General features: G+C 48.5%; 1 pseudogene across 1 annotated transcript; it reads right to left on the reverse strand.

Moving 5' to 3' along the window:
- LOC310663176 (diamine acetyltransferase 1-like) lies at positions 1 to 16,604 on the reverse strand (annotated as a pseudogene). Its single transcript, XR_014515508.1, has 6 exons — positions 16,359 to 16,604; positions 9,105 to 9,159; positions 7,703 to 7,786; positions 5,155 to 5,256; positions 2,085 to 2,125; positions 1 to 287 (listed from the first exon to the last, which is right to left on the reverse strand). The product of XR_014515508.1 is annotated as a diamine acetyltransferase 1-like (transcript).
- Between the last annotated feature and the right edge of the window lie 7 nt (positions 16,605 to 16,611).

Here is a 16,611-nt window from a genome sequence, read left to right on the forward strand (position 1 = left end):
TTTTTTGACACATACATCATTTGTGTGGAGTCCTGGCTTTGTTAACGGGTTTTCCAGGGATCCCTGCCTTTCCTCCAGAGTCGCAAATCTCGCCCCAGGAGCTCCACCAGCCTAGAATTTGCTCCGAGACGCCATCCCTCGCAGGTCGTGGCTATGAACGCGCAAGAGATTCCAGCCCTCCTTGGAAGTGAGGTCTTGCCTCCGCGGCGAAAAAGGAACCCAAAATCATCCTCTTTCGAAGCAGAAACATGCATTTGCAGCTGGGTGCAGCCCTGGCTCCAAGCATCCTGCGGAAAAAAGAGGAAGAAATTCAGCCTTGGGAAAATTTAGCAGCACTGGGAGTTCCTGAACACTGGCCTGGGGGAAAGGGGTTTTTTTTATAGCCGGGACTCCAAACCAGCCTCAGCCTTGCATCTAACTTGCAATGTTAATTGTGGATATCTCTTTATTTTTCTTTGTTATTTAGGGAATTGGGGATTGGATAATTTTATATTTTTTGATGTTTATTTGTTTGGTGATGTTGAGAAAGAAATAAGGTTTAAATGGGCTAAAGTAAATAAGTGAATAAGCAGTGAAAGTTGGAAGGAATTTGCTGACTTGATTAATAATTGGAATACAAAGAGGGAGGTGGGAGGAGGCTGAGGAACCAAGTTATGAAAGAAGGAATTTGAAAAATGATTTTTTGTTTTGTTTTGTTTTGATTGTTTCTGTTTTTGTCTTTTGCTAAATTTTTATGCTGGTGGGGTGGGGAAGGGGGTTTTTTATATGTATTTTTTGGGTTTTTGTTTTTTCTTTTCTTTTTCTTTCTTCTCTTTGTTGCCTATTTGGTATTTGAATATTCTGTCTTGCAGTTTTGTTTTTGGTATCTTTGGAAAAAATTCATAAATATCACTTTTAAAAAATTTAATAATAATAATAATAATAATAATAATAATAATAATAATAATTTATTATTTGTACCCCGCCCATCTGGCTGGGTCTCCCCAGCCACTCTGGGCGGCTTCCAACAAAGATGAAAAATACACTAAAATGTCACATATTAAAAACTTCCCTGAACAGGGCTGCCTTCAGATGTCTTCTGAATGTCAGGTAGTTGTTTATCACTTTGACATCTGATGGGAGGGCGTTCCACAGGGAGGGCGCCACTACCGAGAAGGCCCTCTGCCTGGTTCCCTGTAACTTGGCCTCTCGCAGTGAGGGAACCGCCGGAAGGCCCTCGGAGCTGGATTACCCAGCAGGGTTTGTTTGTTTGAATTTATATACCACTGTGATAAGAATTTTAAAGTCTTAGATATAGAATAAATGTTCATAAGTGTACCAGCCAAGCACGTACATAGATCAGCACAGGAAGACCGACCGGAAACCGTTTTTGATTCCCAAACTGAGCAAATGTTTTCTCTGCAAATTCAAAGGAAAATGGGAAAAGCCTCCCCGTTGTCTTTTCCTTCACAAATCCTGTCTTAAGGGCCCATTTAAGATATGAATAGGGTGTGAGCCTGTGGACTGGCCCAGGAACTAAGCATTTATTATTACAAAAGACTGGCCAGACTCCCCAGGGTATCCAATCAAGAGACCATTAAACAGGTAACCTGCCAGACAGGAGATAAACAAAGGACTCAGATTTCTGCTGTAGACGGCCTTTTCTGTGATGTGTGTATGATGTTTCTGGGGGTGGTTTTAGACTCCAGGGTGGCAATTTCAAATGTCTATATAAGGGCGGACACACTTTTATTCTGGGTTCCTCCTCCCTCCTGCGTGGGGTGAGTGAGGACCCTGTTGCAACAGATCAATAAAGATCAGGCTTACGAGCTGCTTTGCTTCTCAATATTCTCTGGTTGGCCTCTGTTATCTTCTCCTACCAATAGGGAACCTACGTAAAGACTCTATATGGGCTCTTGGGCACCCCATAAGGGAAAAAGGCCAGATTTTTGTTTACAACAGAGTCCACTCTAGGCAACAGGAAATGTTGTATTTGACTGCTTCAGTGATGATAACATCCCACAACCAGGGCTTTTTAGACTGGGAAGGTTGCTTGTCTGAAAGAAGACGACAAGGATGCCCGCCTGACCCAGGGCTGGACTCACCTCGGCCATTTGCTTCATAAGTGCACTGCCAATTCCTCTCCCTGCAAGGGAAGAAAGCAGCTGCGTTGAGCATGCTATGATAGGAATATCAAGATAATCATAGAATCATAGAGTTGGAAGAGACCACAAGGGCCATCGAGTCCAACCCCCTGCCAAGCAGGAAACACCATCAGAGCACTCCTGACATATGGTTGTCAAGCCTCTGCTTAAAGACCTCCAAAGAAGGAGACTCCACCACACTCCTTGGCAGCAAATTCCACTGTCAAACAGCTCTTACTGTCAGGAAGTTCTTCCCAATGTTTAGGTGGAATCTTCTTTCTTGTAGTTTGGATCCATTGCTCCATGTCCGCTTCTCTGGAGCAGCAGAAAACAACCTTTCTCCCTCCTCTAGGTGACATCCTTTTCTATATTTGAACATGGCTATCATATCCCCCCTTAACCTCCTCTTCTCCAGGCTAAACATGCCCAGCTCCCTTAGCCGTTCCTCATAAGGCATCGTTTCCAGGCCTTTGACCATTTTGGTTGCCCTCCTCTGGACACGTTCCAGTTTGTCAGTGTCCTTCTTGGACTGTGGTGCCCAGAACTGGACACAGTACTCCAGGTGAGGTCTGACCAGAGCAGAATACAGTGGCACTATTACTTCCCTTGATCTAGATGGAGAGGGGGGTGATGTTCTAAAGGACATTTGCAAATATATTATAAGGTTTTGGAGGGGTCAGTCTAGACAGGCAAACTCTGGCCCTCCAGAGGTTTGGGACTACAATTCCCATCATCCCTAGCTCACAGGACCAGTGGTCAGGGATGATGGCAATTGTAGTCCCAAACATTTATGTTTGGTGTAAGGTAATTGAAGCTTGAAGAAAAAGAAGGTACGTTTTATCATATGGGGTGGTCGTGTAAGGCAGGCATAGGCAAGTCCAAGACCACCCACAGAAACATCATACTTACATCACAGAAAGGGTGGTCTACAGCAGAAATCTGAGTGCGTTGTTTACCTCCTGTCTGGCAGGTTACTTGATTGGATACCCTGGGGAGCCTGGCCAGTCTTTTGTAATGACAAATACTTAGTTCCTCAATCACAGGCTCACCCTATTCATACCCAGACACACCCTTAAGACAGGATTTGTGAAGGAAAAGACAATGGGGAGGTTCCCCCACCCCCTCCCTCCTTGCAGAGAAAACATTTGGTCAGTTTGTGAGTCAAAATGGTTTCAGGGCGGTCCTCCTGTGCTGCTCCAGACATGTCTTTAAGCAGAGGCTTGACAACCATATGTCAGGAGTGCTCTGATGGTGTTTCCTGCTTGGCAGGGGGTTGATGGCCCTGGTGGTCTCTTCCAACTCTAGGATTCTATGATTCTATGTGGTCCACACATCTATGTATGCACTTGGTTGGTACATTTATGAATATATATATATATATATATATTTGCTTTCGTAGATTTTATATATATATATATATATATATATATATACACACACACACACACACATACACACACACACACACACACACACACACACATATACCGTATTTTTTGTTCTATAAGACTCACTTTTTCCCTCCTAAAAAGTAAGGGGAAATGTGTGTGCGTCTTATGGAGCGAATGCAGGCTGCACAGCTATCCCAGAAGCCAGAACAGCAAGAGGGATTGCTGCTTTCACTGCGCAGCGATCCCTCTTGCTGCTCTGGCTTCTGAGATTCAGAATATTTTTTTCCTTGTTTTCCTCCTCCAAAAACTAGGTGCGTCTTGTGGTCTGGTGCGTCTTATAGAGCGGAAAATACGGTATATATATATATATATATGCTTTCGTAGATTTTCACGGGTACAGGAATGCAGGTTTTGGTGTCCTCGGGTGTCTTCCCGTGTAAAAGTTGGGGTGTCTAGGCGACGTTTCGACGAGGTCTCACTCGTCATCTTCATATATATATATATATATATATATATATATATATATATATATGACCTTAAATTTTTTATTTCACCCCCAACAAAGGAGATTCTGCAGCCTTCTCAACTAGTCCGTTCCACTGCTCTTACCGTCAGAAAGTACTTCCTAAAGTTTGGGCGGAATCTCCTTTGTTGTCACTTGAAGCCATGGGTTCGAGTCCTACCCTCCGGAGGGGGAAACAAGCTTGCTCCATCTTCCAAAGGACAGCCCTTCAGAGATCTGAAGACAACTATCTCCTCTCCGTCTCCTCTTTTCCAGACTAAACATCCCCAACTCCTTCATCTGTTCCTCATCAGGCTTGGTTTCTAGACCTTTGATCGCCTTGGTTGCCCTCCTCTGAACATTTCCCAGCTTGCCAATATCCTTCTTAAATTGTGGCGCCCAGAACTGGACACAGAACTCCAGGTGGGGTCTGGCCAAGGCAGAATAGAGTGAGACTATGACTTCCCTTAATCTGGACACTCGAGCATAGCTGTCAATTTACAGATTTGAAAATAAGGGGCCAGCAGCCTCGAAAATCAGGGATCAGCAGCCAAAATAAGGGATTTTAGTCAACCAACAGCCAAACGAAGCCTCAAGCGGTGGTTCCCACAGCGCAGCAACCCGGCAAAGGGGATGCAGCAAGGAAAACCACCGTCCCCTCTCCGCTGGGAAGCGCTGAGCAAAGGCGAGTTCCCAGGCAAGGCGGCCGATTTGATTGGCACAAGGCATGCAAACTCCACCCCCCAGTCGTTCTTATTGGGTGAGCAACACAGCCAAGCAACACAGTTGGAGCCTCCCTCCTCCCTGGCCGGCAGGGAGGGAGGGAGAGGAGCTGCTTCCTTTGAAACCCGGGAAATTTAAGGGACATCATCAGTAAGGGACAGCAGCGGGACATGGCGCTGGGATAAGGGACCATCCCGCCAAATAAGGGACGGTTGACAGCTATGCACTTGAGTTTGGTTGAAGCAGCCGAGAATCGCATTCGCCTTTTTTTGCTGCTGCATCACAGTGCTGGCTAGCGTTGAGCTTCTCCTCAGCCGAGTCCTTTTCAGAAGAACTGTTCATATTTTGGAAGAGGAGACAGATTCCTTCGCGTGCCTCTGCCCCCACCCCAAATGACGCACCTTCGCATCCATACCTCTGAATTCTGGCGTGACGTAGAGATTGTCGACATAGGCGTTCCTCCCTCGCAAGGTGTTATAGGTGTACGAAAACAGGGTGTACCCAGCAAGACTGCGACCTGCAGGGAGCAGAAACCCACAATGCAAACTGGGGAAGAAATGCATAAAAACACACCAAGCTCATTCTAGGCCATAATTCCTGGCAGCAAGCCCTCTCCAGGGATGGATGGCGGCTAACAGATTGAAGAAGAAAAAGAAGAGTTTGGATTCGATATCCCGCTTTATCACTACCCGAAGGAGTCTCAAAGGGGCTCACATTCTCCTTTCCCTTCCTCCCCCCCAACAAACACTCTGTGAGGTGAGTGGGGCTGAGAGACTTCAGAGAAGTGTGACTGGCCCAAGGTCACCCAGCAGCTGCATGTGGAGGAGCGGAGACGCGAACCCGGTTCACCAGATTACGAGTCCACCGCTCTTAGCCACTACACCACACTGCCTCTGATTGAGGTTGAATCCTGACAAGACAGAAGTACTGTTTTGGGGGGACATGAGGCGGGCGGAGGACTCCCTGGTTCTGAATGGGGTAACTGTGCCCCTGAAGGACCAGGTGTGCAGCCTGGGAGTCATTTTGGACTCACCTCTGTCCATGGAGACGCAGGTCAGTTCTGCGTCCAGGGCAGCTGTCTGCCAGCTCCACCTGGTACGCAGGATGGGACCCTCCATGCCCGCACACTATCTCGCCAGAGTAGTGCATGCTCTGGTTATCTCCCGCTTGGACTACTGCCATGCGCTCTACGTGGGGCTACCTTTGAAGGTGACCCCGAAACTACAGGTGATCCAGAATGCGGCAGCCAGACTGATGACTGGGAGACCACATAACACCGGTCTTGATAGACCTCCATTGGCTCCCAGTACGTTTCTGAGCACAATTCAAAGTGTTGGTGCTGACCTTGAAAGCACTAAACGGCCTCAAAGACCTGTAGGAGCGGTTCCACCCCCATCGTTCTGCCCGGACACTGAGGTCCAGCTCCGAGGGCCTTTTGGCGGTTCCCTCCCTGCAAGAAGCCAAGTTACAGGGAACCGGGCAGAGGGCCTTCTCAGTGGTGGCGCCCACCCTGTGGAACGCCCTCCCATCAGATGTCGAAGAGAAAAACAACTACCTGACTTTTAGAAGACATCTGAAGGCAGCCCTGTTTGGGGAAGCTATCTATGTTTGATGTATTACGGTATTTTAATATTTTGTTGGAAGCCGCCCAGAGTGGCTGGGGAAACCCAGCCAGATAGGCGGGGTATAAATAATTTATTATTATTATTATTATTATTATTATTATTATTATTATTATTATTTCAGACCCTAAGAACGTAAGAATCAGGCTAACTGGAGACCCCTCTGATCCAGCCTCCTGTTCCCACAGTGGCCGACCAGATGCCCCAATGGGAAACTGGTGAGCAGAATTTGAACTCAAGAGCCACTCCCCTTCTTGAAGTTTCCAGCAACTGGCATTCAGGAGCATCGCTGCCTCCGACAGCAGAGGGAGAACAAAGAGACACCTTGGCTAGTAGCCACCGATAGCCGTCTCCTCCTCCTTGAATTTGTCTCCTCCTCTTTTCCTGTGGCAAGGAGTTCCACAGTTTAACCACGCGCCACACGAAGAAGAGTTTTCTTTCGCCTGGCCTGAATCTAGCTCCATTGGATATCCAACAGTCCTACCGATACGAGAACTATATAATAAGAATAATAATAATAATAATAATAATACATTTTATTTATACCCCGCCCTCCCCAGCCAGAGCTGGGCTCAGGGAGGCTAACACCAGTAAAATTACAGTAAAAACATAATGGAGGGGGGGAACCAATTTAAAATACAGGTTAAAATGCAATTTAAAATGCAGCCTCATTTTAAAAGTAGCCCATAGATCAGAACCATAAGGGGAGGGAAACATGAGGGTCAGAGTGAGTCCAAACCAAAGGCCAGGCGGAAGAGCTCCGTCTTGCAGGCCCTGCGGAAAGATGTCAAGTCCCGCAGGGCCCTGGTCTCTTGGGACAGAACGTTCCACCAAGTCGGGGCCAGTACTGAAAAGGCCCTGGCCCTAGTTGAGACCAATCTAACCACCTTGTGACCTGGGACCTCCAGGGTGTTGTCATTTGTGGACCTTAAGGTCCTCTGTGGGGCATACCAGGAGAGGCGGTCCCGTAGGTATGTGGGTCCTAGGCCACATAGGGCTTTAAAGGTCAAAACCATTCACCTTGAACCTGACCCCGTACTCCACCGGGAGCCAGTGCAGCTGGAAAAGCACTGGGTGAATATGCTCCCATGGCAGAGACCCCGTGAGGAGCCTCGCTGCAGCATTCTGCACCCGCTGGAGTTTCTGGGTCAGCTTCAAGGGCAGCCCCGCATAGAGCAATATTTAGCATGGATTGGACCTATGTGCGTGTACAGAAAAGCAACATGTCGCTGGAGAAGCAACAAGCAAGCCTCGTTGCTCTTGTTTTGACTCTGTTTTGAGCCAAAGTTTCCTCCAGTAGCATCTTGAAAGTTTCTCCCTCCCCGCTCTGTTCAAAATTACCGTCCTTGCATTTTTTCTCTGCTGGGATTTCAGCCACAAAGCACTTGTATCTGGGGCGCTCCCCGAAGCCAGCCTTCTTCAGCTCTGCGGAGGAAGTGGAGAAAGGAAGAATCGTGGCGGTGTGGTGTTGGATTGGGACCCAAGGGTCATCTAGTCCAACCCCCCCAAAAAATGCAGGAATCACAGCTCAGGGGACAGAGGGGGAAGGAAACCCTCCGTCCCCAGTTAAGCTGGCGGCGGACAAGGGGGTGGGGATCTGAGCGGGTGGAGGCTGTTGCCAACTTTTTAGCCAGCCTCTGCTCCTCTGCCTTTAATATCAGATAGAGCCTGCTTATCTTAGGAAGCTCCACCTGTTCTACGAGGCCACCTGCAATTCGCTGAACCTGGGCGAGCTAGAAAAGGAAGGAACTTTCTATCACATGTGGTGGGAATGTAAAAAAGTGAAAAAAACTTCTGGGAAATGATATATAATGAGATGAAAAAGATGTTGACATATACATTTATTAAGAAACCAGAAGCATTTTTACTTGGCACTGTAGGAGATGATATTAATACACAGGATTGTAAGTTGTTTTTATATGCAACGATGGCCGCAAGAATATTATTGGCACAAAAACGGAAGCAAGAAGAATTACCGAGGAAAGAAGAATGGCGGGTGAAATAGGTGGACTATGCAGAATTAGATAAATTACGGTAACAGCAGGGATTCGAAACCTGCAGGACCAGAGATTCTTAGAAGATTGGAGTAAATATATGAATGATTCGAAAAGCAGTTGTAATGAACAGATTACGCTTGTAGGACTGCAAGATGTTCTGTAAGGAGGACTATTTGAAATATAGTGGTACCTCGGGTTAAGTACTTAATTCGTTCTGGAGGTCCGTTCTTAACCTGAAACTGTTCTTAACCTGAAGCACCACTTTAGTTAATGGGGCCTCCCGCTGCCGCCGCGCCGCCAGAGCACGGTTTCTGTTCTCAACCTGAAGCAAAGTTCTTAACCCGAGGTAATATTTCTGGGTTAGCGGAGTCTGTAACCTGAAGCGTCTGTAACCTGAGGTACCACTGTATTGCAAGTAAGGCTATGAGGAGAATGATTTGTTTAGGACAATTAAGAGTAATAGAGAAATTAAGAAATGCAGAACAAGTGAACGGAATGCAGAACGGAAAATTATCAGAGGTTGTTGACAGAAGTCTAAAATATTGTATAAGGTAAGAAGTTATGTTAAATGATTGTTGGAAATGATATGTTAAAAAAAACTAATTAAATAAAGAACCTGGGAAAGTGAGGGCAGGGGGGAACCCCAAGGTGCAGGCCTGTGGAAGATGGAGGAAGCCCAAAAAGTTGGGCGCTTGCCCCCCACCAGAACCCACCAAAATATCATGCCATTCGCACCCCTTCTTTACCTTCCACACTGGTTCTGACTGAGCCCAAGGGTACGTTGTGAAGGACAGCAATCTCCTGCAAAGAGGGAGAGAGGTTTATGCTTGAAGGGCGAGCCCCAATAACCTTGGCCTCTTCCCCACAGCGGTGCCAGGACACCTGGGTCCCTGGGGCCTTTAGGACCCCTGACCATTAGGTCCAGTCGTAGCCGACTCTGGGGTGGCGGCGCTCATCTCGCTTTACTGGCCGAGGGAGCCGGCGTACAGCTTCCGGGTCATGTGGCCAGCAGGACTAAGCCGCTTCTGGCGAAGCAGAGCAGCGCACGGAAACGCCGTTTACCTTCCCACTGGAGCGGTACCTACTTATCTACTTGCACTGGTGTGCTTTCAAACTGCTAGGTGGGCAGGAGCAGGGACCGAGCAACGGGAGCTCACCCCGTCATTGCGGGGATTCGAACCGCTAACCTTCTGATCGGCAAGTCCTAGGCTCTGTGGTTTAACCCACAGCGCCACCCGCGTCCCAGTAGGGAGCGTCAAAGGGGAACCAGCTTTTCCTGCCCGCTGGCCCTTTACACTGGTGTTTGAAGCTGTGGGCACATGATGTTACCCGCAATCCGTATAACGGAAGCCACCTTGCGGCTCGGCTGAGGTGTGTACACTTGAGAAAGCCACTGAGCGTGCTCAGATGACGTCTTCGCGAATTGGAGTTCGGGGAGGGAGGTTGCAAGGACAGAGGAACCAAACAGGTAGCGCACATCAGGTGAAGACATCCTCCGTCCCTTCTCTGGCATGGACTTGAAGCACGGACAGGAATCGGGAAATGACCTCACTGAGTTTTAAGCCGCTCGTGTAGCCTGGGCACATCATGGAACCAAACAAACATGGCTCCCCCCCAAAAGAATCCCTTTGTTTGTTAAGGATGCTGAGAGTTATTAGGAATATGAGCAATATGATTTAACAATCAATCTATCTGTTGTGTATTGAGTCAAAGGATTTTATATCTGTATTATTATTGTCTATATTTGCATTAGGGTAAAGTAACTGCCTTTTGGTTTCAGGGGGTACAGCTACTATTGGTTCATTTAAACTGCTGTATTTGGATCCTCTGTCTTATTGGTTTCCTCCAAAAGGCAGGACTGTGATTGCCTGATATTGTTCCCTCCAAAATGTATCCTTTCTAGCTAGTCCCCTGTCCCTATAAATGTAGCTTTCCCCTCCTCAGTCTTCAGTCTTGTTTGCTGTAATAAAGAAGTGTTACTAGAGAACTGTCTCCAGCAGGTTATGTCAAGAGAGCTGAAATCACAAACCCCACGTCACAACAACTGGCGACGAAGGTGGGATCCGGAATGCTGAGGAGCGGTTAAACGCAGCCCTGCCTCAGAGTCCGGATTGCAGCTAAGAACAAGACTCACTGGCCAGCTGAGAAGACGACCCTGCCACAGGACAATGGAGAGTCCAAGGGTATTGGAGCCCTTCCAGCCATCAGAGCCCCACACGTGGGAAGACTACGTCGAACGCTTCGAGTTCTTCGCAGTGGCTCAAGGGATCACCGATGCCAGCAAAAGAAGGGCCACATTCCTGAGCTACTGTGGGCCTGAGACCTTCAAGCTGGCCAAGGCATTGCTTGCTCCAGCGAAGCTAAGTGAGACATCTCTCAAAGATATTCTTGCCTGCCTAACAAGCCATTTGGCGCCTACTGAGACCAAGATGGCCCGGCGGATGGAGTTTCATGAGAGGCAGCAGCGTGCTGGGGAGTCTGTATCTGCATTTCTAGCTGAACTGCGGAAGCTCGCTCAGCACTGCGACTTCCAAAATCTGGAAGAGACTCTCCTGGATCGGTTTATCGGTGGTCTGAGCAGCAAGAAAGCCAGAAGACGCATCGTGGCTAAAGAAGAGGTTACCCTTGCTTCAGCCTTGAAGGAGGCCACCGCCACGGAGAATTATGAAAGAGAGGAGCTTGATGCCAGTCGCAAGGCCCCTAAGCCACAGATAGAAGTTGCGCATGCCATGGACGAGCTAGAGGCTACTCCGAGCCAGAGCCCAGTCCGTGGGGTCGAGTCAGTGCGTCAGGCCTGCACAGTGCACAAAGATCACCGAGGCAGGTGTCCAGGTTGTGGCGGAAACCATGAGCGGAAGAGTTGTCGTTTCCGGGATGCTATGTGCCGGACGTGCGGGAAGACAGGTCACATCGCCAGGGTCTGTAGATCGGCGGCGTTGGGAGCGACAGGAACACCTAGACTGGAGCATCGCAGACCGCCCACAGCAACCCATTTTCTAAAGGACTGCCACTATGTAACGGAGATCAACGGGAGGGTCGTGCAGTTCCCAGCGCAAGGCAAGGCACACGTCAAGGTGAAGATTGAGGGTCAGCAGTGCGACATGGAGGTGGACTCCGGATCTGGATTCACTATCGTGTCGGACCAGACCGCGAGGACATTCTTCCCCAGGGGTAAGTTGCCCCCTCTGGAGCCCTTCCCGGCAACCTTGCAGTCATACTCAGCGGGCCGCATCCATGTTATGGGAATGTGTGCCGTGAGAGTTCAGTTCCGGGACAAACAGGCTGTACTCAAACTGGTGATTGCGAAGGGCAGTCGCCCCAGTCTCCTGGGCACTGACTGGTTCCCCGCCCTGGGACTGAGTATATCAGGGCTTAATTCAATCCAAACCTGCCCTGAGATGAGCGAGGCATTATGCAAAGAGTTTGCTGGTCTCTTTAATGGAAAACTGGGTTGTTATAAAGGGCCCCCAGTTGACTTCGAGTTGGACCCTGGGGTGGCCCCAATCCGACTCAAACCAAGGCGAGTGCCATTTGCACTGCAACCCAAGATCGAAGCAGAGCTGGATAAATTGGTCAAGCAGGGAGTTCTCTCACCCGTGGACTCTGCTAAGTGGGAGACTCCAATCGTCACGCCCCTTAAAGCAAATGGGGAAGTCAGGATCTGTGCAGATTACAAATGTACTATCAATAAGGCACTCAGGGGAAACTCATACCCCATTCCAGTCGGATCACATCTGTTGGCTAAACTGGCTGGGGGCAAGGTGTTTGCCAAAATTGACCTGGCACAAGCCTACCAACAGCTGCCAGTAACCCCACAATCAGCGGAAGCACAGACTATTGTCACACATAAAGGGGCGTTCAGAGTTAACAGATTACAATTTGGAGTTTGTGTGGCCCCAGGGATTTTTCAAGGGCTCATGGAACGCCTGTTAAGAGGTCTGCCGGGGGTCTTGCCATTTTTTGATGACGTTTTGATTGCTGGAAAAGACCCACAGGAACTGGTTGCGCGTGTCCGTGCAGTGTTGCTCAAGTTCAAGGAGGTGGGGTTGCAACTGAAAAAGGAAAAATGCAGTTTTGGGGTGCCAGCTGTGGATTTCTTGGGGTTTAAAATTGATGCATCAGGCATCCACCCCACAGATGCTAAGATTAAGGCCATCATCGAGGCACCACGACCACAGAACAAGACGGAGTTGCAGTCATTCCTGGGACTTATTAACTTTTATCATTCGTTCTTACCCCATAAAGCTTCGGTAGCTGAACCATTACATAGACTGTTGCAGAAAAAGAATGTGTGGCGATGGGGGCAGGGGCAGCAGAAGGCTTTTGACTCCTTGCGAAGAATGCTGAGTAGCGGGAGCGTCCTTGCTCATTATGATGAGTCAAAGCCGCTGGTCCTGGCATGTGATGCCTCTCAATACGGCCTGGGGGCGGTGCTGAGTCATAGGGAACTGGATGGGTCGGAAAAGCCCATCTCTTTCTATTCCCGTACGTTGTCGCCCACGGAGCGCAACTATGCTCAAATTGACAAAGAGGCGCTTGCAATTGTGGCAGGAATCAAAAAGTTCCATGATTATGTGTACGGTCGCCATTTCTCCATTGAAACGGACCACAAACCACTGTTAGGGTTGTTCAACCCGAACAAACAAACGCCACAAATTCTCTCCCCCAGAATGTTGCGTTGGTCTATATTCCTGAACGGGTTCCAGTACACCTTGACCCATGTGCCGGGGAAACGGTTGTGCCACGCTGATGCGCTGAGTCGATTGCCCCTTCCTGGCGGGAGCAATGAGGATCCCGCTCCAGCGGAGCACATAATGATGCTGGAAACACTTCCGGGGGCTCCTGTAACGGCTACTGATATAGCTGAGAAAACGAGGAAAGATGCTGTTCTCTCCCGTGTGCTCACTTGGGTGGGGAGGGGGTGGCCAGGTGGTCCGCATGAAGACAAATTCAGGCCTTATGCGACAAGGCAGCACGAGTTGTCCATGCATAAGGGTTGTCTCCTGTGGGGAGATAGGGTGATCATCCCAGCACCACTGAGAAACAGGGTGCTTGAGACGCTTCACATGGGACACCCGGGAATGGTCAGGATGAAGTCGCTAGCCCGATGTTATGTGTGGTGGCCTGGAATGGACCAGAACATAGAACAATGGGTACGAACATGTAAGGCATGCCAAGAGGTGCGGCCAGAAGTGGCCAGAGCACCAGTTCACTGGTGGGAGCAGTCCAGATCTCCCTGGAGCCGGCTGCACTTAGATTTTGCTGGGCCATTCCAGGGGAAGGTCTTTTTGGTTGTCGTCGATGCATATTCCAAATGGTTAGAAGTGGCGATGGTCCCTAGCATGGCATCAGCTGCCGTAATCAAGGTGTTGAGGCAGCTGTTTGCAACCCACGGGTTACCTGAGACCATTGTATCAGATAATGGGGCAGCTTTTGTATCCCAAGAATTCAGGGCATTCTTGGCTGATAACTTCATAAGAGGGGTCACATCCGCGCCCTTTCACCCATCCTCCAATGGGCAGGCTGAGCGCATGGTAAGAACAGCCAAAGAATCCATTGCGCGCTTAATGGAGGGTAACTGGTCAGCTCGCATCGCGCGAATGTTATTTTTGCAGCATGCGACGCCGTGTACTGCGACGGGCAAGTCGCCAGCTGAGCTGCTCTTGGGTAGAAGACTGGTAACGGTGCTGGATTATGTCCACCCGGATAAAATGCCAAACCATAATTCAAGAGCAACCCCCCAGGCTGAGACTGACACAACAAGGTATCTCGCCCCTGAAGATCTGGTCTGGGTGAGGAACTATTCACGAGGTTCGCGGTGGGTGGCTGGTGTGGTCACCCGGGCTAGTGGACCTGTGTCCTATTATGTAACCTTGGAAAATGGGCAAGTTTGGAAGAGACATATAGATCAGCTGAGGCGCCGGGCGCTCAGCAGGGAGGAGTCAGATAATTCATCCCTGGCTAACGACGCAGAGCTGCAAGACCAGAGTGAAAATGGCCCAGAGGTGCAGTCACCAGGGGCTTCAGCAAATGAACCAGGGTCTGCTAGTCCTCATGATGACGAGGTACAGGTAGGGAACCCTGAGATGTCTGGGACTCCATCTGTTCCTGAGGAAACCCCTATAGCAGCCCCTCTACCACAGGTAACACCCAATCCAGAACCGGCAACGCCTGTTGTCAGGAGATCAAGTAGAAGTTGTAGGACCCCACAGTACCTGAGAGATTACGTCTGCTGTGCTCACTAGGGGGGGAGGGGTGTTGTGTATTGAGTCAAAGGATTTTATATCTGTATTATTATTGTCTATATTTGCATTAGGGTAAAGTAACTGCCTTTTGGTTTCAGGGGGTACAGCTACTATTGGTTCATTTAAACTGCTGTATTTGGATCCTCTGTCTTATTGGTTTCCTCCAAAAGGCAGGACTGTGATTGCCTGATATTGTTCCCTCCAAAATGTATCCTTTCTAGCTAGTCCCCTGTCCCTATAAATGTAGCTTTCCCCTCCTCAGTCTTCAGTCTTGTTTGCTGTAATAAAGAAGTGTTACTAGAGAACTGTCTCCAGCAGGTTATGTCAAGAGAGCTGAAATCACAAACCCCACGTCACAACACTATCTATCTATCCATCAAAGGGATGCATAGCCCAATGGTTGCCATTAATTTGATTTTGAATTGATTTTAGAATGGTGTGTTACTTTTATTGTTGTTAGCCGCTCTGAGCCCGGCTTTGGCTGGGGAGGGTGAGATAGAAATAAATTATTATTATTATTATTATTATTATTATTATTATTATTAATCCTTAACAACTTGGGACCAGTTTACCTGCAAAATCACCTTACCCCACATTCTTCCACTTGACTGCTTCAAGAATCAAAACTGACAGGTGCCGCATAATACCCACTGCACATCTGCAAGAACTCGATATTTTAGTGGGGCAGCACTTTGGAACTCCTTGCCACTTGATATGAGACAGGCCCCTCCATTGTACTCTTTCCGGCACCTGCTAAAACTCTTTCGACAAACCTACCCAGATGTTTAGAAAGCTGGCGAGAGTTTTCATCTGTTTTTAGTTTACTGTTTCTCAAAAGTCTGAAATTATTGCTGTCAGTGATTCTTATCGATGATTTTATCTTTTGGGGAAACAGCTTTGAGGGTTGTTGTTTTTAAGAATGGAGCAGCATATAGATTTTGCGAAATCAACTCATCCGTCCCTCTTCCCAGGGAATCCTTCTATGAGGGAAAATAGGGCTAGCTCAGTTGGTTAGAGCACAAAACTCTGCATCTCAGGGTCATGGATTCGAGTCTCGCGTTGGGCAAAGATGGTTGATTATGTGGAACTAGCAAAACTGACCTGTAGAATCCGAAATCAGGAGGAAGAAAAATTCCAAAAAGATTGGTGTAAATTTATGGAGTACCTAAATAATAACTGTAGAAATTTGAGGACTCTGGCAGGACTGAAATAAATCTTACGGTGTCGATAGGATTGGATACAATAAGAAATAAGTAACAGACATAAGAAAACCTGTTGAAGGGAGGGAAGGAGGTCAGTGCTCAGCAGAGCGTGGGGAAAGAATGAGGGTAAATGATTGTTGAATTTTACTGTATTTTGTTTGTTTGTGCTAAACGAAACACCAATAAAAAGCATGAAGAAAAAATAAACTTCAGCATTAAGAAAAAATAAACTTCAGGTCTGTTTAAACTGGCGCAACATCACTCCAAAATTCAAGGTGCAGATGCAAACCTGATATATTGGGGGCCTGATCCACCAAAATTCTCCCACGCGAGGTCCGCTGGAATTAAATCAGAGAGGGATTTTGCACTAATATCAGCGGAAAAGGAGAAGTTCTCTGTGACTTGAGCAAAACCCTGTGAATCCAGACTCACTATCTTTCTCTCTGCCACATTGACAAACGGCCCAATCCTGTCTCGATCCACCTGGGACAGGTGGCCACCCAGGACCGCTGGGCTCGGACCCCAGGATCTGTCCCGCCGCCACGGCCCTCACCTCAATAAACCGCATGAGATCCTTCAGATCCGTAGGGGTGCAGCGACGGATGGCGAAATTCATGGCTCCGGGAAGAAACCTCCAAGGTCTCAGCAAAGGTCGATTCGCTCTCTCTTTCGGTCCTTAAAGGAGAGTCACGCGGGCAGCCGGGTTGCGAAAGAGGAGGGTAAGGAAGGCTCAGTCCCGCCACTGCAAGCAGGATCCGAGCGCAAGGGCAACTCTGGCCTCTTAGCATTCAGAAGCAATGCTGCCT

Source organism: Podarcis tiliguerta (genome assembly GCF_965153285.1).
Source record: "Podarcis tiliguerta genome assembly, chromosome: 13".
NCBI classification, from domain to species: Eukaryota; Metazoa; Chordata; class Lepidosauria; order Squamata; family Lacertidae; genus Podarcis; species Podarcis tiliguerta.